The following is a 24,927-nucleotide window of genomic DNA, read 5'->3' on the forward strand; positions in this document are numbered from 1 at the left end:
AGGGAGCTCACCAGCTCCAATCAGCCTCCAGTATAATATGCCTTTGAATGCCACTTGCCCTGAAGGTCATTCATCTTCCACTGCAAAGATGGAGAGGAGTTGGTGTACTGAGAGAGCACATTCATTCTTTCCTTTTCCTTTGAAGAATATATCCTACAGTCTGCTTTGGGCGTTGCATTATTCCTCAAACAGTATCTGTCCACTAGACCTCATCAGCCTCCGCCTGGAAAGAAAAACAAGAGCCCTCTACTCACTTTGCCCATCCGTGGCTGATGTATAAGTATTTCAAAACAATTTCACCTCGTTTCCAAAGCGCCATACCTCATTATCTGTCTGGGCCGAGCGCGGAGAAAAGCTTTGAGAGATTAGAGGAGACACTGGCAGCTCTGAGCAAATATTAATCTGGTCTCGGCGACCCGGCTCCATTCGCTTCCAGGCGCTGGGGGCTCTTTTCATTTTCTATTTATTTCAACACTGACTTTGGGCCAGAGCGCAGGCATTTCCTCAGCAATGAATCCTAATGTCACTCAGTAGGGGCTCCCGCTTCACACAACAAACATCTGTGTGCTTCTTTCTGATAGACCAACTGCCATAGGTGTGAGAGAGAGAAACAGAGAGAGAGCGAGAGAGAGAGAGACAGATACAAGTAAAGTGCAATGGTAAAATGGAGTGGAAAGGTGAGAAACAAAAACACCACAGACATGAGGACAAATTGAGAGAACGGTACAGTGATAGGGGAGTGCTGTCAAAACCAGAATCGGCTGCATGTACAGTAATAGGTAGTAAGTGTGTGTGTGTGTGTGCGTGTGTGCAGGGGCGGAGTGGGGCACCGGAAAAATTCTGACGGCACCGGCCCCCCTCCGCCTAGCAATAATGTCAATGCTTTAGCTCTGCTAACTTTTCTCTCTGCCTTCCATCCATGTGTAAAGCAGCAAGCAACCACGCAAATCCGTCGACTGTCAAAAATCCTGTAGTTTTCCTCGAACTTGAACGCTTGTAGGGTCATGCCATTAGACGAGGGGCCGCTCATTTATCCCCCTACATTTCTGTAAATGGACTTGACCTGCAATCAGTTCATTGGATAAACCAGAAACACACTCCCCATTCCCAGGAGGCTTTGCTCCATTCTAGCCTAGGCCTGCATTAATTTAAGAACAAACCAACAAATTAACCCTCCTGTTATCCTTGGGGTCAATTTGACCCCAAGCAACGTTTAACATCATAAAATATATGGTTCACTTTTTTTTTTTTGCTTCATGTTTCATGACTTTTCCTAAATTGAAGGGTACAACAGAGTTAGCATGAAATTTGTTCAATAATATGTTTTCAATGTCCTGTACAAATATTTTGTACATTGATGTTCCTTGGGGTCAGTTTGACACCAGCTGTATGAAACATAAGGTACATGAATATTTGACACATGTTGGATATTATTATTTGAATAGTATGGGAACATATTGTTATTATCATTATTACATACACAAGTACTTATTACATATAAGTCATTTTGGCAGGACTCTAAAAGTCAAAAGGGGAAGCAACAGCAAGCCTTTGGGCTGCTGACACTGGATGGGCAATATTGCCAGCCAGGGTTCCAAGGTTCATAAAGGGGTGTGGGGGGGTGGGATTGTTTTGAAGGGCTTTTGATGGTGGTTATCACACTCTTGTTAAGTACCAATCACAAAAAAACTGGGTAACAATATGAATTATAATCATTTTTTTGAGGGTTTATTTAGCTGGGGTCAAATTGACCCCAAGGATAAAGAGTGTCGGTAAGATTTGAGGATAACACAAGGGTTAAATTGTGATTTTTTTTATTTTATTTGTGACCATGAAAGTTCTGTAATGCCTGAATAAGACAAAAATGAATTAAGATAAAAAAATGAAGGCTAGCCTACACAAAAATCAGCATGGGAGAGATGACATATGAATGACATATAGACAGTGAGCGAGTGGTATAAATATTGGTTGGACTTCTTAAAACTCTGAGGTGTATATCTTGGAGATTTTCGCGGAAAATATCTATATGCATTTCTCATGTACGACTCGCAGCCGCGATAAAAGCTCTATGGGCCGGCCCGCACCACGGCAGGCCAACCGGGAAAACTCCCGACCGTCCCGATTGCCACTCCGCCCCTGTGTGTGTGTGTGTGTGTGTGTGTGTCAGTGCTAAAGAGAGTAAACCTGTCATGTGGGAGAATGTCAAATAGATGTGGGATCATCCATGACAGTATTGTAAAGTAAAATGCAGTTGTAATCTTTCATTGGCAGGTAACACAGATCACTGTATTGAAGTATATTACATAGAACATTTTACAATATGTGTGTATAGGTTTGAGTTGGAATACCTTTGTGTGTATAGGTTTCAGTGTGTATACATATATGTATGTGTTTGTGTATGTGTAAAAGAGAGAGAGAGAGAGAGTTACTCATAATTGTCTTTGCCTCTATCTGTACGTTCCTCACACAAATACACACCAGATCTCTCTCTCACACACACACATACCCACACATACCCAGACAAACACACATACCCACACACACACTCACAAACACAGACGCGTTGGCCCACACAGAGCCAGCAGCAAGTCTGTGAGCAGGGGAAGGCAGCTGATGATGGAGTGATTGGCTAATGGGGCTGGCAGTGGCAGTCTCTCTCCCGCATCGTGCTTGCAGGCCAGACAACAGGCACTCACTCTCTCTCTCTCTCCCTCTCTTTCTCTCTCTCTCTCACACTCTCTATCTCTCTCTCTCCCACCATGCTGGGCATGGACATGCTCATCAGCCATGACAGACTGCAGCCGTCTCCGCAAACGCAAACAACAACAGCGGCTGCCCAGCTGTTCTCTCTCGCTTGCTCACACACACACACACACACACACATAACCAGACAGGTAGTATTGAACAGACATGGTGTCCCTTACCTCACATCCATCCTTTCCTCCCATGCTTCCCTTCCCCCATCTCTCACAGTTCTGTCTCTCTCCCCCCCCCTCTCTCACAGATCTGTGTCTTCTGTTCCCCCCTCTCTCACAGTTCTGTCTTCTCTTCACCCCTCTCTCACAGATATGTGTATGTCTGCTAAGAAATGGGTCACTGTAATCACTACCAAAGGCGGCGCAATACAGCTGATGAACAAAATATTATTAAGAACTTGTTAAAAATGTGTTTACTGTAAATATGCTCTATGATGGCTCTGTTTATCAAAAACAAAGTGCCAAGATTTACTGGCTTTTGCTGTTGACAGGTGCTTAAACTTTTTCTACTGCCAACTGCATAAAAACGCAGAAGTACAGTACACACAGTTATTAAATGAGATAACTTGGCAATTTGTGTACATTCATCTGGCTTTCCTTTTTGATATAATAGCTGATGGGATTAGTAGTTCCTTCGATTGGAAATTACATTTTTTGTTGTTTTTCTGTTAGTTTTTGTTTTGCACAAAATTAAATGTTGCACAATCACGATTTACACCATACTGTAAGCTGGTGAGCCTAAGGCAAGGCCTAAAACACTTTATATGGATTTTTCCAGACATCAAATGGAGAAATCAATGGGGAACTTATCTCCAGTGTCTGACCCCAAAGGGAGGTGGGTGGTGACTGTTGAGTTCTATAAGGGACTGCTCATTGGTTAAGCTGGTTGACCTGCTCACTTCAGTAAATTTGGCCAAATGTCCCTCAATTTAAATTGTATGTCACCTAAATTCCTTAGCTTTTTTAGGCATTTGTTCCTGTTTGTTCTTCCTCCTACTCAGCAAAACTATTCACAGTTCTCTAGTTCTTTCTCACAATTCTGCCAGATTATCCTCATCTTCATCACTAGTGTCTGAAGAGTGTTCATGCAGGGATCTCCTCTATCACGTTCATTCTCTCTCTTTTTTCTACTCATCCTTTGTTTATGAAATTTATTGCGAGGAGGATAACCCCTTGAGATGAGACATCTCGTTTTCGAGGGGGTCCTCGGGACACAAGACAAAGACAATACAGCACATGTACATTCACACCCTCTAAAGCTCTCATCACACCTCGCCCGCCACAACCACCCCGCCGGGTCCTTAGTGAAAACCAGACCATGTATTAAACATAATACAGTATTAAGAGGCATGATAACATTTAGCCCATGCACATATGTATTTACATACCAGTAAATACATATACACACATGATATGGTCCTATATACGCACACTTACACCCATAGTCACATACTGTATAAACGCAAAACCACATGAGTAGAAAGTAAGGACAAAAAGTATCCCACATGGTAGTATAGAAAACAAAGGACCAGTCACACATGAGAAAAACATTTACAGAAACAGTTTACTTGCAAGTGAGTAAAGAGCGATGTTTTAAAGGAATGCAAAGAAGTGGCAGATCTTAGAGACCCAGGTAGGCAATTCCAGTCTGAAGGGGCTTTAAATTTAAAGGTACGTCTACCACTCTCTTTGGAGATGTTTGGCACAGTGAAGGAGGGATATTCAGTGTGTCTCAGTCTATAGCTGGGTCTATATGGAATTAAATAATCCTTGAGGTAAGAAGGATAATCAGTGTACACACATTTAAAAATAATCTGATACCAGTGGTACTGTCTTCTGGCTTTAGGTGATAATAAGTTCAGTGAGTCATACATTACACAGTGATGAGTAGTAAAAGGGCATCTTAGCACAAATCTGCATATATTATTGAACGCAACATTTAATGATTTTTGGTGTGATTCTGATGTGTTTTGGTAGACAACATCCGCATATTCTAAGATAGGAAATATTAGTTGAGACACAATCCTTAACCTAATCGGTTGAGTAAAACAATTAATGGAGCGATACAAAATTCGTAAATTACAGTTGATCTTTTTTACAACAGAATTAATGTGACACCTAAAGGAGAGTTGTGAGTCAAGCCAAAGGCCCAAGTATTTAATTTCATTAACTAGTACCAGTGGAGTATTATCTGAGAATTTGAGTGAAAGAGTGTTATCTTGATTTGATGTAGCTGATCTGGTGGGGAACAGCATGCTGTGTGACTTTTTCTTGTTCAGTAAAAGGTGGTTGGATTGCAGGGGCGGAGCTACGTGGTGGCCAGGGGGGACCTACCCTGCTGGCCCCCCCAGCTCCGTTCAGTGAAAAGTAAAAAAAAAAAAAAATGCTGCCGTTTTCGACGGCACTTTGCCAACACTTTGCAAAGCAGCGACTGAACCAATTACTGCACTCTATCTACTACCATTGGCCCAGTCAGGAAGTGTAGCCCACGGTTGTGATCAAATCGTGAGTAGGCTAGTGCAGCAGCAGCGGGACAATTCAAGTCATCTGAACACTTAGTAGACTAGCCTATTACTTAACCTCAGTAACAACTGATGAGTTGGAACATTAATGCTAATAAGATGTTAGAATGTGTCACGAATCATAGCCAAGTGAGCTGTGTTGGGCTGTCCTTAGGCTCTGACATTGACGTGTGGGGCTGATCAGAAATAATCGGATGCCCGCGGTAACGCTTTACAAAAATATTTCGATAAAATTCGGGTGAAATGCAAGCATATTAGGCACATATCTCCGGATGGCTCCAATAGGCTAATAGGGCCTAGGCTAGGCTACTTTATAAAAAACATAATTTGCTGACTGCGTGTGGTTCTTGCCATAGCAGCTGGTCAGGCAGAGGCAGGCTGCTTTGCCTGAGTTCTTTGTTACATTACTCCAGAACTGTTCATCGCAGCGAGATGAAACCTTAATTGCGTGACAGGGCAGAAGTGGGGCTTTCCAACGAGACTAAACTCTTGCCTGTGCGATCAAGTATGAAAATTAAAAAAAATCATGAAATTAAATCAAATTGATTCATATTTATAGTTTACCTGCGCCCATTACTACTCTCGTTTGAATTACTCGCGAACCCGTGATCGCATAGATATGGCAAGCATATCAGAAGAAAGAGGAGACACAGGGCTATCTATTGGTACATCGATTGGTATATCGATGCTTCTGCGCTATAAAAACAGACAACGTGACTGCAAAATAACATCATGTACAAAAACCAACTCGTTTTTAGGCTACTCACGAACCCGTGATCGGATAGATAGGCTATGCCACGCATGTCAGATGAAAGAGGAGTTAGAGAGCTACCATTTGATACCAAGTACATCCTTCTGGGTTATAAAACTGAGAAATGACATCAAAATAATAACTTCATATAGCTCGACTTACCCCACGTTTTTGTGTGTTGTGGTGGCAAGGCATGTAGCCTACATAATCCAACGCTATCATGTGTTTCTCTATGGCAAAGTTCATAATGCGGTTTTGAGATCCCAGCAAATTCCTGCATGGCATCCAATTCGAGACACACATTGCATCTTAATTTATTCGACAAAGAAACACCTTTTTGCCTTCATATGTTCATGACAGTAAAGTTGTTTTAGAATCATCATGAGTGTACACACTTAATAAGACTGATTAAGTAAGGTGCATTATCATAATGTACTTTTTTATAGCATTGGCCTATTTATGGAAAACGATTTGGAGTGGACAACAAACTGACCTGTGTATCAGTGTTGGCTTTACAGAATTTATTGCCATTATTAAAATAGGCTATCCTAATCTTCAAAACTTTTTGAGTAGTTTTCAAATAGTAGTTTTGATTCCCAAGTGCCACCCCAATAAAAAGTCTGGACCCAGCTGGCCCCCCCTGTAAAATAATCCTGGCTACGCCCCTGTTGGATTGAAACCAAAGTTGAATGGCATTAAAGTTTGATTGCAGTGTGGATTGAATCTTAGAAACAGACACATTAGATGTGTAAATCACTGTCATCTGCATAGAGATGAATGTGACAGTCTGAACAGATTAGAGGAAGATCATTGATAAACAGTGAAAAAAGGAGAGGCCCTAAAGAAGAGCCTTGAGGAACGCCTTTCTCCATTATTAAGGACTGTGATACAGAACCATGAAGAGAGACACGCTGACGTCTACAGTGGAGATAAGAATTAAACCAAAGAAGAGAGTGCAAATAGTGATCGACCATATCAAAAGCTTTAGTGAGGTCTATAAATATTGCACCAGTCGACATGTTATTGTCTAGGGAGGAAAATACATCATTAGTAAATTTTAGAAAAATTGTAGAAAAATTTGGTCTGAAACCAGATTGATTTGGTGACAGAATGGAGAAATCATTAATATACTTGAAAAGTTGTTTAAATATTAATTTTTCAAACACTTTAGCAATACTACTGATGATGGAAATGGGTCTGTAGTTGTTAAGATCAAGTGCATCACCACCCTTGTGTATTGGTGTAACTCTGGCAGTCTTCCACATTGATGGAACGATAAATTAAACAGATATGATATAGGAAATGACAGTAAATGAGAAGCAAGCTTAATAAACTTGATCTCCAGGTCGTCCGGATCAGTGCCATTACCTGACTTTAATTCAGAGATTGCTTGCTGAACATCAGAATGATTTATTGTAGCAAATGAAAAAGAGCTACTAATCTCAACAGCCGGACTAGAGTAGGAAAAGTTATAAGATTGTGAACTACATATAGAGGAAAAATGTTGGTTAAAGGCATTGGCAACTGCAGAAGGATCACTGATAATATCGTCATTGACTTTGATTTTGGTAGCAAAGCTTTTAGTAGAACTGTTAAATAAAGAATTAAGACTTTTCAAAAATTTCTTAGGGTTCTTGAAGTTATTAGTCAGAGAATTTTTGTAATAATTTGATTTAGCATTTCTTGTTTTAGTTGTACACATATTTCTTAATTGTTTGTATACAGCCCCATCTGATGAGTCCTTTGACAGGTGGTATTTTTCCCATGCCTTATCTCGTTGCTTAAAAAGATGTATTAATTCAGCATCAATCCATGGTAAATGTCGGCCCTTAACCCTTACTGAAATCCAAAGGGCATGTTTGTCAACTACTTTAAGAACTTTGTTGCCATAAAATTAGCTAACTGTGATACCCTGAATGGCAATATATGGTTGTACTGTCATAATGTACATACCTGTACTTGATAACATCTGTTTTTGCAGTGTATATTAGCATATCTTCCTGTTTGAAACTACATTTTCAATATTACACAGAATACCCATTGACCAAATGTTATACCCTAATCTGGCAACGTATCTTGGGGGATACATACATTTCAAAGTTACTAAACTAACTCCACAAACACAGTAAGGCTTTTTCAATATATTTAGACAATAGTCATAATCAGTTATATGGGTTAATATGATTGATTTATTGAAAACTAGAGGTACCGCAGAGCGGTACAAAATATGACCGCCGCCCAGTCCAGCACATGTTTTCCACAAAAATAAGTCACGCTGAAAGGCTTAAATGATTCTAACTGTCTCACTGAATTGCATTATGCACACTCAATTCTCACTGGTATCTGCTAGACAACAAGTACCAAAACATGATTAGTTCATAGATTTCACATGTAATATACATTTTATACAACCCCACCCCCATCTTGCCTGTTCATAATTCTGAGAAATTCTTGAATTGTGTGCATGTGTGCGTGTACATGTTTATGTGTGTGTGCTTGTGTGTTTGCCTGTGTGTGTGCATGTGCATGCATGCGTATATATGTCTACTGTGTGAGTATGTGTCATACGTAGGATTACTGTGAATGTATGTGTGTGCGTGTGTATCTGTTTATGCACATGTGTGCATATGGAATGGGTTTACATGACCCCTGGAGGCAAACATACGCAAAAAATTGGTCATCCTAGGCCCTACGGTTCTCAAGATATTCACAGAAAACTGTGTCTGCCCTACCCTCCTTTCGGGGGGTCCAGTCCAGCGGGGGGGCTACAAATCAAAACGAAAAGCGATGGTTACATGCTATCCATGTGGGGTTACATGCCCACCAAGTTTCGTGTACCCCGGTCTTTCAGTGTCCCGGGAATCCTTGTTGATGTACGGTCACTAAATGTACACATAAATTATTTTATTGTAAGGCCCCCCATGAACAAAAGTCCACGAAACTTGGCATGCATTCGGAGGGTGTCATAATGATCCTACACTTTCAATTTTGTGCAGTTTTGACCAGGTCAGCCAGAGATATTGTGATGAAAACACCTAATGTTTTGCTTTTTCATTTTTAACTAGGTGGCGCTATACATGAAATAAGTGGTAATGGGTTAGGTTGACATGCCCCCTTAAGACCAACATACAAAAAAAGGTGGACCTCCTAGGCCCTACGGTTCTCGAGATATTCACAGAAAACTGTCTCCGGCCACCTACAGGCCAGTTGGTATATAGTAACATAAATGTATTTATTGTGTGGCCCCCCATGAACGGAATTCCACGAAACGTATCTCCTAGTGCACGTTGCCTGTTTAAGGTATCTGATCACAGCAGATGTGGGCCGTTTGTGTGTCTACAGTGAAAAAGAGTAAAAAAAAAGGAGTTGAAGGTAAAGAGGGCTGAAGTTGAGTCGACATGAGCGTTTCAGCACTCCAGACGGTCACAGCTTCACACACAGACACACACACACACAAACACACATACACACACACACACAAGCCGAGAGGAGATGGAGAGGAGCGTTTCAGCGCTCCAGACGGCCACAGCTGTTCCCACCCTCCGTTTGACCCCTCTTCCTCGAAAAGCCTTTCGTCTGGGAAAACTAGGGCATGGCTAGGTAAGCGCTCCCCTGGGACCGCAGAAACAAAGTAGCAAATATATAAATAACTTTGCAGTAAAAGGGTGGATTTTTGTGGCCATGCAGGCATACAGGTATGTAGGCTCTGAATTTCACGATAACAATGAAATGTTTTATTAGTAACATGAGCAACTACCAAGTTTTACTCATGACAATTATAGGAATACGTGCCAATGTCAACACTGTGTCTTGTGCTCAGGCAAACTTCAGGCCTTTGCGCAGTGCAAAAACAAATAACAGAGAGAGAAAAGTGAGCACTATTCTCAGAAATGACTGGCGGTGTTATCAGTCTCCGCCATTAGACTTGCAAATATGCAGACTGAGCTGGGAGGGTGGTTGGTGTGTGTGTGTGCGTGTGTGTGCAGCAAAGCGAGCAGGCGCTCCACGAGTGGCCTCACCGGCAGGTCTTCGCTGAAGGACCCAGGCTGGTTTGAGCCTCAGTTCAGCCGAATAATTGGGCTTCGTTTTTTCGTGTCACCTCAAGCAAATTGCCAAGTTGAAAAGCAGCTGTGATTTTCTTCTTTCTTGTTATTCATCTCTGGCCTAGGTAGAAAGACCCTTCAGCAGACTGGACTTTTTGAAAGACTAGTTTGTTTAGCTCTGCACTTTTTTCATGTTTTAGCTCCCCACTTATCCTCCCTTTCCAGGCCAGCTCAGAGATTAATGGGAGGCCAATTAGATCGGCGAGAAGTCTGCACCACCACCTGATTGGACAATAATAAGGAAGGCAACTGGAGACTAGCCATCCTGGGGGAGCGGCCATTGGTGCTGCTGAGAAACATAATGAAACAAAGGAAGAAGAAAAAAAATATAATGGAGCAAAATCTGAAAGAAAGCAAATAATAGAAACACACATTTCTTCCAGTCTCCTTTTTAATCACTCTCTCGCCCACACACACATATTCTCTCTCTCTCTCTCTCACACACACACACACATATTCTCTTTGTCTCTCTCACGTATACACACGCACACACACATTCTCTCTCCTCTCTCTCACGCACACACACACACATTCTCTCTCTCTCTCACTCTCTTTCCTCTCAAAATTCAGAAGGGGCTGCAGGTGGACTCTCTCCTCTCAGCTAAAACCTTAATTGGCCATTTAAAGCAATCAGAGCCTTGTTCCCTCATCTCCACCCTCTCCTCAGTCAGCTCCAGGCCCAGTATCACAACTACGCCAAGAAAAGTGACGCGTAAATAGGCCATTTGTTAGGGAGGAAATGTCTTTTGTTTCTCTTGGTGAAGTCAAGAATGGCAGCATTGGCAGAGAAAGGGCTGAGAGATGCACATTGAAGGTAAGCTCTTTTGTTGACAGTGTGCAAAAGAAATCTTCATGATGCTTGTCTGCGTTGTTGTTCATCACCACATCACTGTAGCCTAACAGTACAGCAGTGTTTCTTAACTGGTGGGTCGGGACCCAAACGTGGGTGGCCGAACTTTTCTGGGTGGGTCGCGGAGTTTGCAGTTAAAAAATGTTTTTATTCGTATGTCAGTCATAGACAATGTTTATGTGACAGGTTGTGTTAGACATCATTTTAGCGGTAAACACAAGTGTAAACTATATCCTGATTCCTGGGTTCGTCTTCAAGTGGATTCCTCACTTTATAAAGACACAAGAAGGAAATGGATATGTTCAAGAACAGTTCTGTTTTAATTCCGACTCAGTTTACACGTGTCTTCCACACAGCCTGCCACTCCCTAGTACCCTATCAAATGATGTAAACATTTAATCACAGCCATGAATTTCCCAATTTACTAACTTTATAAAAACATTATTATTTCTAAATGATTCCTTAACTCATTGAGTGCCATGCGTTGAGTGCCAAAAACGTAATATTACGTTTTTAGCTTTTTTTTTTAATTACGAAACTAGACACTCTTACACACCTTATATGTGATTTTGGGAACTCTGTGATTAATGGAAATTAAATATATGACGATCGAAAACTCATGAAAACGCACAATCTGGACATTTTATCTGGACATTTTATCATAACTCGATTGCCGCTTTGGGCATTCGCATGGGTTTCGAATCAGTGACGCATGCACGTCAGGTCAAAACCAGGCCATTTTCGTGGGTCTATCACTAGGTGGCAGTCTCGCCAGGTCTCGCTGATCACTTCCCGGAAAGTTTACACAAGTAAGTAACAGGCAACACTTCATATTTCATGAAAGACGTTATATCTCCATTTCTAGAAAAAAACAGCGATTTTGATGAAAACTAGCCACTGTTTAGCTTGGGATTTCTCAGGAACAGAGGCGTGTAGAAATACACGGTTTGCACCCACCGAGAGCTTAAAGTCTCACCTTTTAAACGAGCCATTGTATGTGTTCATAGCTATAACACAGAATATGCTGAGGCTGTACAAATATCATCAACAATGGTCTAGATTGCTGGCACTCTAGGACAAAGCTCCCGAAAACAGCTTGGCATTCAATGAGTTAACATATTAATTCTTCAACATATTCAGGAATGGTCAGTAATTACTCAAGCTTACACAAGTATGACCCTGAATATTTGAAGCAAGATATGTATTCACTAAGGACAAAATGGGGCAGAAACACCAGTGTGTGATGTGCAGTGAATTGCTGGCACATGAGAGCATGAAACTATCACAACTAACATGCCGCATGGAAACAAAGCACCCAAGTTTGTCAAATACTATACAAATACTTTGAAAAGTGACATCAGGAGTTGAAGACTTGTAATGTAATGTAATGCCAAATGTAATGCCAAACATCGGCATGTTCCAAACAAGTAGGCCTAGACACTTTGCGTGTCTTACCATGTAGCTCACCGCATCCGTTGGCTTGATCGCTAAACAAATATATGGGTCGCCACTTAATGAAATGGGAAATAAACACATGTGCGTTTGAATGCATGTACACACACATACACACACACACATACACACACACACACACATGTACACACACACACACACACACACACCCACACAGGTACACATGTACACACACACACACACACAGAGAGACACACCTTTTCTTGAGCTTGTCTGAACTCTCTGTGGACCCATTAGGCAGCGTAGCTGCACACCAGTCCATGCCAGAGTCAGGAATTTAGTCGCCCTGAATGGATTAACATTCCGATTCCTCCAAATGTCCCACAGGGCAAAGCGATGACAAGAGGATTTACAGGGACTAGGGCTGGGTAAAACTGCGAGGGGAAAGGTCTCATTCTCCTCTCCTAATTTGGACTGTTCACTGCGCTGTTGAGGCTGTAAAAACAAGATGACGTTAGACTTTTGCTCAACTTTTGAGTTTTGGCATGTCGTGCTGACACGGTATGTCATGAAAAACACGAAACATGAAAACTTTTAATGGGACGTGAGGAAACTATGACAACTGGCATCAGGTGCGCCTGCAGGTGTACGTCCGTACACACTGTGCGTACCATCAGACTACTCAACAACGAGAGAAAATTTCCCTTGTGTGTGTGCATAATGTGTATTCACACCAAATTGGCCCACCATACCTTCCCAACTATGCACAGTATCCCATTAGCTGCATGCCATCAGGCTATTTACAATTTTCTATTACGTAACAAAATTAACACGCACACATTTTGTTTGAGCAGGAGACAGAATACGCACGCAGGCACGCAACTAGGCTACTTGTTTTTTTTTACTCGGCTATCTATATATGGTGATCAGCACACAATGTTGAGGTAATTCACTAACTCAATACTTATCATGGATATCACAAGTTTAAACAACGAAAACATAAAGTATGGAAGCAGCAAAGCTAGAGGAGTTATTCCAGATGGGCAAGAACAAGGTAGGCAAACGGTGTGCTTGTCAGAACGTTAGACTACATTACAGCTGTTTAAAGCCAGATGTCACGGTACACTAGAACAAAACAAGGTAACTTTAGCCTGTATTGGGCTGTATCAAGTCCAAATGAATAGGTCATTGTAGACGTTGTTGTTGTATTATTGCATGTGGATGTTGTTATGCTATGTAGCCTACTTTTTTGCGGGGGGTGTGCGTACCATAGCATTAATTCCTGCAGGCGCCCCTCACTGGCATGAGCAAGAGTGTACACCTCCAGGCATAGTGTTTAAATGGATTGTAGGCTAATTGGATAAGTAATTATGTCTCTCAGATGAGTTATGGTTTTTCAACCTCCCATTTCATTTGTTATGTCTGGCTAGTCATAACTGACACTATGGAGGAAGTGCTCATGAAACAAAAGAAGCTTTTTGCCCTTGGCTTTTGTCGCCCATCTGCAAAAGGACGTTCTATGAAAGGAACCAGCAGCAATTAATCTGAATTACTAAAACCTAAATAAAACAAAAAACTTAAAAGTATCTCCAAGCCTTTGCATATTGCCTGTTAAAGGTTACAAACCAAGTGATTCTGTAAAAAACATGCTGTTAAGTATTTGTGCTCTAACAGGAATCTTGAAATTAACCATAGATATATTTAAGCTCATTAAGATCCTTACTCTATGAATAAATACCATCGGGATTGCAGTAGTGTAGAGTACATGACTTTGCTCTTAAAACACTTGACTATCAATGGCACTCGAACGTCTGCAGATGAATCAATACCTCTACCTCCCTGATGACAGGGATGACAGAAATCACAATGACAGCCATCCAAGTGCTCACAGGGGGTTTCATCAACTTGTGTCAAGTAGTCCACTATTAAAAGGTCTAGTCAGTTAACTTGTAGAAAGAATGGTTAAAGGCTAAACAGGCCACACATTCCTATGTACTGTATGGTTATACCCCCAAATTATTATCACTTGCATACAGGGTAGGAATTTCACGGCGGCCACGACAGCCATGGCCTCTTGCGTTGGCCGTGAGGCTACATACATAGCATAGCAACATGAAAATCAGAGGTTTACAGGCCCCCTTCTTTCAATATTCTGCTTTGCGTCCTAGTTCTATGTAATATGTCATGTTTTATGTTTTTGTAATGTTTCATACAGTGATGCAGGTCTACTGCAGTGAATAGGCTAAATAAAACTTTGATCATTTTTATAGCCTACTACTGTATAGTTAACTTTGGCCTTGGTGCCCTGACATGTGGCCTTTGTGCCCCCCACCAAATATGCCCAACTGAAGGCCAAGTGGCCCTGCCCCCAGAATGGTGAAATTCCAAGCCTGCTTGCATATATATACAGCGGGGAAAATAAGTATTGAACACGTCAACATTTTTTTCAGTAAGTATACTTCCAATGAGGCTACTTGCATGAAATTTTCACCAGACACTAGTATTAACTCAGATAATCCACCCATGTAAAAAAATCCAAACATTAAAGTCCATAGGTAGAGTTATGTGTAATAAAGTGGAATGACACAGGAAAAAAGTATTGAACACGCCTGCTGAAATGTCTTAAATACTTTGTGGAAAAGCCTTTATTCGTAATGACAGCTTCAAGGCATTTCCTGTATGACGAAACTAACCAGTTACAGTATTCTGGTGTGATTTTGGCCCATTCTTTTCAACAGATAGTCCTTTAATATTGAAGATTCCAGGGGTCCCTCTTGTGAATCCTGATCTTTAGTTTACTTCCAAAACTGTTCAATTGGATTGAAGTCAGGGCCTTGATTTCCTTTCTCTGAAACCAATTGAGAGTTTCCTTTGCTGAATGGTTTGGATCATTGTCCTGCTGGAAGGTCTAGCCATGTCTCATCCTCATCATCTTGGTGGATGGTCAAGATTCTCCCGGAACAAAATGACTCAATTCATCATTCCTTCAACTGTATGAAGTCTGCTAGTACCATGAGATGAAAAACAGCCCATACCATGATGCTACCACCTCCAAACCTCACTGTTGGTAGGGTATTTTTAGAGTGATGCACAGTGCCATTTCTCCTCCAAATATGGTGTGTAGTATGACATCCAAAAAGTTCAATTTTGCTCTCGCCTGACCAAAATACATTCTCTCAGTATTTCATAGGATTGTCCAAATGTTGTGTAGCAAACTTTCAAAGAGCTTTGACATGTTTTTCTTCAGCAATAGAGTCATGTGGGATGAGTGTGCATAGAGGCCATGGCGGTGGAGTGCATTACCTATGATTTTCTCTGTAACAACTGCACCAAGTCTTTTTGGAGCTTTCTCCGAGTGGTCCTTGGCTCTTGGGCTACTCTTCTGACTATCCTTCTGACTTCCTGGTCAGAAATCTTGCAAGGAGATCCTGTGCATGGCCAGTGATGATGCAGTGATGTTCCTTCCACATGCAGATAATGGCTCCAATACTGCTTGCTGGATGCTTCGGAAGTTTTGATGTGCATCTGTAACCAGTTCCATTGATATGTTTTGCAACAATAAGGTTGCAAAGGTCTTGGGAGAGCTCGCTTTTACCCATTATGAAATGCTTCTTGTTTGACACCTTGGTAAGAAAAAACCTTTTTATAGCCCACCAGTATGTATTAACCCAGCTTATATCAATTTGCACAGATAGGAGGGATCATTTCTCTAACTACTTATAGATTCCAGTTTGTTCCTTGCCATTTCTTGCCTTTGTGTACTGCTTTTTCTTAGCGTGTTCAATACTTTTTCCCTGTGCCATTCCACTTTTTTATTCATAACTCTACTTTTAGACATTAATGTTTGGATTTTTATATATGTGTGGATTACCTAAGTTAATGATAATGTCCGGTGAAGATTTCATGCGAATAGCCTCACTGGAAGTATACTTACTGAAAAAAATATTGACGTGTTCAATACTTATTTTCCCCGCTGTATATATATATATATATATATATGGTTGCTTTTGGCTTCATCTCAGTGTGTGTGGAAACCAATACATGCTTCTTCTAAACATACTAATAACAGAGAATATGCTGTTCTTTGTGATTATGCAACTGGATATGTAGCTCTGATCAGCATGGGGTTCACTTAATGAGGCCTGTGATGCCAATTTGATAGCAATTTGTCTGTATGTACTAGATACTTTAACTTTGAAAACATTGGACATTGTTGTGTGTTCTTGCACCTTATTTAGTGAGTGTTTGTGAGCTCAGATGTGCAGCAAGCTACCTTCAATAATATAACTGTACACTATACACAAGTATATTCATGTGACAAAACATGATGCAAAATTGAACAATACAAAATAATTACACTGTGTGTACAGTATATATTCAAGTAATATATTTTTTTATACAACCTTCCAACTGGAATGATTTGCAGTCATTTTAATTATTCATATTTATGTAACCATTTTGTGTTTTCAGTTAATGCTAGTAGTTGTCTAAAATGTTAATGTAATTCAGTGGCGGCTGGTGGTATTTTTTTCTAGTGAAGCAGTTATGAAATTATGACCCCCCGCACGGAAACGAACATTGTGCCTAACACACCTGCCAAAGTTGGTGAGGTTGAATGTATGAGACACATGATGACATTGAACTGTCTGCAATAGCATAAACAAAAGCTATGTATGTTGTTTGATCAGTCAGAGAGCTCAGAGTAATTTGTTGAGAAATCAACACCTGTTTACCACCATCTCGAAGTACAGGCCACAAATGGGGTGTAGTAGGCCTAGGCCTAAGCCTGGACAAGACGGTAAACAAGGTTTATGTATTATTATTATTATTATTATTATAAGTTTGCATATTTTTGTTAGACATATTGCTTGCAGAGACTAGGCTATCTATGGTCATGCCCCCAAAAAAGAGCATCTCCACTTTAGCACTTATTAGTGACTAGGTAAGTTTTTGCAGTGTATTAATGCCAAGTTGTTGATGTCCACAACATCTTGAAACAACAACCTTCCAATATTCTAAGCTACTAATTATGCCCCATAAGCAATGTCAAATTCAGTAGCCTATTAAGAGACACATTCTTGCCTCTGGGATACATTAAGAAATTAATACCATGACTGTTGCTCTGGCATATGTTTGAACAACCAGTTTGTTTCTATCACTGCCTTCCTTCTCTACAAAAGTAAAGATCCACTTGGCATTTGCCTCCTGATACATTGAAGAATCCTAGATTTTTTTCTAAATCAATCAGTGTCTATTTCGTTTTTAAATGGTAGTTGAAATTTAGCTTCAAGCAGATTGTTCTGAATTGTCTTTGACAAAGTTGAGGTTTTAAAATGGGAAGCCAAGACGTTAGGCCTATAACACATCCATAACATAGGCTAATGTTATCATAACACATCAATGAACTTACAGGATGGCTACGTTGAGAAGCTGCACTTTCTAATGCATAGCCTACTGTAGCCTACAGTTTATCAAGTTTATCCTTACCGTAGCCAAAGTAGCACCCACGAACTGTGTTAATTTCACAGGAAGTCTCTTGGTCTCCCCTCTGCATTCACTCATAGGTCTTCATTTAAAAAAACTTCAAAGAATCCTGTAAGTTGCGGTCAACGATGTTCATCGCCTGAAACTTCTGTCGAATCCATCTGGCTAGGACTTAGTGAGTCACTAACGTTAGCTGACTGGGGGAGACCCCTAGCTGATGTTAGAAAACACAGAGCTACACACAATAATCCTAAATAAAACGTCCTCCCCTACAGAAAAAAATCCGATGTACCTTACAAAATGAATGTAAAACAAACTATGCGAATGAATTACACAATTTATAATGAAACTCTAGTAAGGTCACTGAAGGCAACTGAAAAGTGATGGCAAGCTAATGGAGACAGCGATTGGCCAGAGTGTTGCGTCAATCATATTCAACGGCAGGAAGTGTGAAATTCTGCCCAAACGGTCACTGCATCACGGGTGGGACTTATCTGCCATAAGGATAAATTGAAACGGAAAAAATCTACGAGCCGCCTGGGGTTTCACTCGATTTACATTGAAGTCAATGGGGAAAGATATCCATGGTAGTGAAGCAAAATGAAAAATTGGTGAAGCAGTCTGATTCACTGTAATTCTCTGTTTCACCGCGAGTGCGATGGTGCTGTTGTCACTGATTTCAGGAAAACAGCTCGTGTTAGTGATTGTATTTCTGTTTCAGAGGAGTAAAATTGTGATAATTGTAAGATTTTTTTTGTGTTTTGTTTTTTACTTTTTTTTGATGAAGCACTGCTTCACCTGTAGTCTTATAGAAGCCTCCTCTGATGTAATTTCCTGAGAAATCTGATAATTAAATCACTTGTTTGTGTGTGTGTGTGTGTGTGTGCCAGCCTGCTGATATGTTATCCCCTAGTCTTGTTCATTTCAACCTCGAAAGGTAGTAGGAAAATAAATCCAGTTGTATTAACAAGCAGTGTATAACACAGTAATATATCATATATAACATGGTATCATTAATATAATATTACTTATTAACACCTTCAATAATACCTGTGAGGTACTTCAATGGTCAATTCTTCAATACACATGACAACCAATTTGGATATGGTGAATAAAACCGAAGTGAATGACTTCAATGTTTCATTGAAGTTTCATCCCCCCCCCCCCCCCCCCCCGGGCAAAAAGAAATTCACGCGTGGACAATATTTGTCCGTTTTTTTTCCGGTTTACATAGCATAGCAACATTCACATGCAATAATACAACAACAACGTCTTCAATGACCTATTCATTTGGACAACTTGATACAGCCCTATACAGTAGGGTGACCACCTGCTAATAAGCCCAAGGGGGGACAAGGGGTATGTTTCTGAGGGACAATGTGGGACACTGCCTGGCGCGGCGGTGCCCCCACCTCACGGTCAGACTCACTGATATTGGTTTACCCATTTCTAGCACATACCACCTTACATGGTATATTAATAATGCCCTATTCCCCTAAACATGTGTAATTGCTGATGCATCATGAATAGGCCAACCAATGTGTATTTTGTTTTTCTAAATAAAGATTCATAATACTTTGAACATTCAATGAATTGACAGATGCACTTCCACTTCCACTTCCGATTTACTTTAGCTATTTCATTTTATTTATTTTTCATTATTTATTCACTTTAAATAAATTATAATGTAAAACTGTAGGATTAACAGGAATTGTAGTTGCTCAACACCACAGGAACAGTTAAAAAAAAAAAGTCTTAACTCACAACGCCAGAGGTTCACGGAACGAGAAGGGGGAGGAAGGATGGTGGACTTGCATGTTAGTAAAGGCAGGCGCAGGGGAAAAAAAACTGTTCAGTGTTCTGGGTAGCCTAACGTTCACTAATGTTGTATGATAAAGTCACATCTAGGTTTGACTTCCTCCGCAATTACTTTGTTGTATGGAATAAAATAACACTGTATTTGTAAATAACAGACTTTATTTTATTGTAGGCTATATGTGCTTTGGGAATATTTCAGCCACCACTTGGCCTAACGTAGGCTACCGCAGTGGATAACGTTAACGTTAGTGAAGGTAACGGTAACGTTAACACTCTTTCAAGTAGGCCTATGGCTAATGAAATCTCTGATAACAGATCAATCCACAGCAATGAAATGTGCTTTGTGTGGTAATAATAGGTAGATGTTTGGTAGCCTATTTGTAGGCTACTGCTAGGTCCATATGATTTCCAGTGTATACAAACGACTTTCAAGCACTGCTCAAGTAGCCTAGCTAAATTAAATGTGTGTAATCGGTCGCGTATGTAACTCTTCTCGACTTATACTTTGTTAAATTTAACATCCCCACAATTTAAATGAGAAACCCATGTTAACAATTCACCTACGACGGACCTTACACCTAGGGAGAGGGGGGTGTAATTTAAGTCATAACTTGTGTTACCAAAGCCCGTCTACCGATTCTCTGGTGTTACGTTGAAACTATTGTAGCGATCTCACCCTCAGACAAGATTCACCTTTGGCCAGGACGGCCATTTATTGGAACAGGAAGACTCATACGGACACAGACAACTACATAGGGCAACACAGGGGTAGTCTCAGCCGCACATGCTACACACAATAAGGGTTTACTACACACATCACCACGAGGATAAGCACATGAGGTACAACCAAAGAGACTAACACGCTAACAAATACACAACATGCTAAACGTAACTACAACTATTATAATCGACATTACACATTCTAGCATTCACTCGCACTGCATTCTGGGAGACACTCATTCCACGTTAAACATGTACATCCACCGACGCTACATAACCCCCTCCCGAGCCATTGTCGTCCCCGGCAATGACAGCTCAGCTCACCGCTCGCGGCTGCGTCGGTGTCAGTCCCAGTGCTTAGTCCAAGTGACCGGAAAGCCTCCGGCTGCACGATAACCCATCCCGACTGGAAGGGCTCTCGGCTGCCTCTGTCACGTCAGTTCTCCCCCGAACAAGCACCAGAACCGGCCAGACGTGGGGTCGTGGTGTCGCTTGGGCCCTCAGTTTCCCGCCGTGCAGCTGCACTACCTCAAACAGCAGCAAACAGTCCCACTGCAAGCCGAACCCCCGGATACGCTGGAACCCCTGGACGTTCGGTAGCCCCCTCTGGCTACTGTGACAGCTCGTGGCCGTTGCCACCTGTCCACAGTGTGCCGATCTCCAGGCGGTCAGCAGTCCACGTCGAGGTCCCTCCTCGCGCTGCCCTCTTGTAGAACTTTTGTCGGCTGTCTCTCGAGCACAACGATGCTCCACTGTGGCGGGAAATGGAGACCCCGACCCTCTCAGCAGGCTCGGGACACACAGAAACTCACACACAAAACATGAAAAACTTTGCGCAGACTTGCGTCAACCGGAACGTGCGCACTTAAAATCTCAAACAGTACACAAAACGATAGCTCCCAAGGCTCTACAGGTCGACGTTACCCTCTTGGTCACTAGCTGGAGCACCGCAAGCTCCCGAACTAGCAGCTATGACTCCATCACACTCTCGACCGGCAGCTGACGCTCTGGAAGTTCTTCCATAGCTGGCGGTGTAAATCCGGCCGCTGTGGTCGTGTTCCAAGGTCGTCAGAGAGTTCGCGCTCTCTATGGATGAGATCCTCGGATGACGGCAGCATCGACATCGGCGTCGAGCCGGGAACTCCTCAGCCGGGGCCGCTTCCTCCAGCGCTGGCAGCTCTCGTCGGCTGTGCAGGGCTGGTCCCGCTGGTCGCCTGCACAGGTCCCGCGCCGGGCCGCCAGGTCCTCCATCCTCCGAAGTGGCGAGCTCGGCGAGCTGGCTAGTCCTTAAAAGGACCATTGGAACATCTGCTGAGATCCGCCGCCATCTTGCTGGTCTGGTCCTCGGCCTTCTTCTCCATCTTGATCTGGCGTAGATCTTCGCGCCCCGGGAGGGGCCCATCCCACTTCTGACACCAATGTAGCGATCTCACCCTCAGACAAGATTCACCTTTGGCCAGGACGGCCATTTATTGGAACAGGAAGACTCATACGGACACAGACAACTACATAGGGCAACACAGGGGTAGTCTCAGCTGCACATGCTACACACAATAAGGGTTTACTACACACATCACCACGAGGATAAGCACATGAGGTACAACCAAAGAGACTAACACGCTAACAAATACACAACATGCTAAACGTAACTACAACTATTATAATCGACATTACACATTCTAGCATTCACTCGCACTGCATTCTGGGAGACACTCATTCCACGTTAAACATGTACATCCACCGACGCTACACTATTCAGTTTGGTGCAAACCGATACATTTTAGTAGCTCGTAAACTTCAACGTAGTTTACGTTAGAACTAAGCTAAGATGGAACTTACGTTCAACTGGTGCAACCGGCTGCAGGATATAGAGCACCAACTTTTTTTTGAGCAAGCATTGATTATGCGTGACAGTCTCAATTTGCGGGACGCATGAATTGGGCTTCAAACGCTGTGCGCGCACGCGCTACGCGGGACGGGTGGTCACCCTACCTTACAGGCTAAAGTTACCTTTAGTTTTGTTCTAGCTTACCGTGACGTCTGGCTTTAAACAGCTGTCTAATGCAGTCTAACGTTCTGACAAGCAATTGCCTACCTTGTTCTTGCCCATCTGGAATAACTCCTAGCAGGGTAGGAATTTCACGGCGGCCATGGCCGTCGTAGGCCCTTGCGTTGGCCGTGACGCCCCTTTGAAAATCAGAGGTTTACAGGCCACGGTGGCCTTGGTGCCCCCTTCTTTAAATATTCTGCTTTGCGTCCTACTAATAGCGATATATATTTAGCCTATGGCCTGACAAAATAATCTTAGCATTCACAGCGCAAATTACGCAGTGGAGAAAGTGACAGCGCAAGAAAGAAAGTGCGTCCAAATTAACCCATTCTTCTCAGTTGAACTACTCGCGAAGTAGCCTACTCATCACACAGACATCACAAGTATCACATGAAAGAGCTTTTTCTCAGCTTTTAAACGATGTTAGCCGCTAATTGCTGTGGTGAACGGTTCGCGAGAAAAATAAATAATATAATTCAATTTAATCATAAATTCTACTGAAGGTTTTGCGTCCATCTCCCTACCCATTAATCTCGGTGGAATACTTCAGAACCCTTCGTTTAACATATGACAAACCATATATCAGAATAAACAGCAGACCTTACCGAACAGAAAGGTGTAAAGCAGTCCCCTGTACAGTTAGCCGTTCCAGACTAATCCCGTTTTCAATTTGCAGTAAATTTCAACATACATGGATGTCTCCATATTTGGGATTTAAGTTTTACACTGTGTTTAAATTGTTCCACATTATTTCATAACGGGCCAAATACAAAATCAATATTACAAATGTCGCCTAGATATCGGTAAATCAGAGGACAGCCGACTATAAGAGTTTGTGAAAGTAGCCTTAATGATCACAAAATGTTAAGCATGCATCTAGGCTATTTGAGTTTCTTAAAGCTGAGCTGTGCTTAAATTGTTCAATACATGATTTCATAACAGGCCAAATATAAAATAAATGTTAAATATAGCCTAGATATCTGAAAATATTAGATGATCAGATGATTTACAGTTATATGTAATGTGTCATGTTTTATGTTTTTGTAATGTTTCATACAGTGATGCAGGTCTACTGCAGTGAATACAACTTTGATCATTTTTATAGCATACTACTGTATAGTTAACTTTGGCCTTGGTGCCCTGACATGTGGCCTTTGTGCCCCCCACCAAATATGCCCAACTGAAGGCCAAGTGGCCTTGCCCCTGAAATGGTGAAATTCCAAGCCTGACTCCTAGCTTTGCTGCATCCATCCTTTCTGTTTGCGTTGTTTAAACTTGTGATATCCATGATGAGTATTGAGTTAGTGAATTAGCTCAACATTGTGTGCTGATAATATAGATAGCCGAGTAAAAGAAAACAAGTAGCCTAGTTGCGTGCCTGCGTGCGTATTCTCTCTCTCCTGCTCAAACAAAATGTGTGCGCGTTAATTTTGTAAATTGTAGCCTGATTGCATGCAGCTAATGGAATACTGTCCATAGTTGGGAAGGTATGGTGGGCCGAAACACACACACACAGGAAATTTTCTCTTGTTGAGTAGCCTGATGGTACGCACAGTGCGTACGGACGTACACCTGCAGGCGCGCCTGACCTCAGTCACCCCAATTGTATTTCATGACTCTATGCAGAATTGCTGTGTTGTTTCAATAGCTCCCCTTCCCCTCAGTATGTATGTGTAAGCACAAGTGTGTGTGTGTGTGTGTGTGTGTGTGCATACACACCTTACACAATTCCAACACTCAACATAAAACCTTTGACTTTCAATTGCAGAGCAGGTTTAGATTTAGATTTTTCACAGCCTATCACATCTGTGCAGCTGTCCCAGGCTTAGCACTGCTGTTCATATCTTGTAGATAAGACTTCGCCTGCATGAGCAGGATTGTATTCAAATAGGAGTCAGAGTGGTCCCTGGTCTCAGTAAGCACTCACGATCACGGCAGGGATCAGGCTCATTCTCCGGCCAAGAGAGAGGTGGGGGGGTGGGGGGGGAAGAAAGGTGCGGTCGGGATAGGTGAGGTCAAAGAGAATGAGAGAGAAGGAAAGTGTCTAAGTGTAAAAGTCTGGCTTCAGACAGAAAACGTCCTACCATGTATGTAACACAGGCAATTTCACTAATTAGCTCATCCACCTGGCTGAGGAGTTGTACTTATACTTATTCAGCTGATTTAGTGAATGGTTGGAGCAAATATGTGGCAGGATTTTTACTTTCTGAAGCCGGACTTTTACAACTCTGAAGATATGGCCAGAGAAACAAAGATGGAAGGACACAAAGTAACGGCATACTCACACTGGGCAGGGTTCACCTGTGCCATGCCGGGGGTACAGTTCTCTCCCATTCTTGGCCAGCACTCACACTGCATACTATCAAACTGTACCCAGGCACGGTTGAGCTGCTGTGCTCTAGAATCCTCGCAAACAGTAGGTGCGATCGTAAGCACAACCGCACCGTGCCCGAGTCCACC

The sequence above is a fragment of the Alosa pseudoharengus genome, unplaced genomic scaffold, assembly GCF_046254945.1.
Source record: "Alosa pseudoharengus isolate Yale_2024_CS ecotype anadromous, Long Island Sound unplaced genomic scaffold, YU_APseudo_1.1 YU_APseudo_1.1_scf_18, whole genome shotgun sequence".
In the NCBI taxonomy this organism is placed as follows: Eukaryota; Metazoa; Chordata; class Actinopteri; order Clupeiformes; family Clupeidae; genus Alosa; species Alosa pseudoharengus.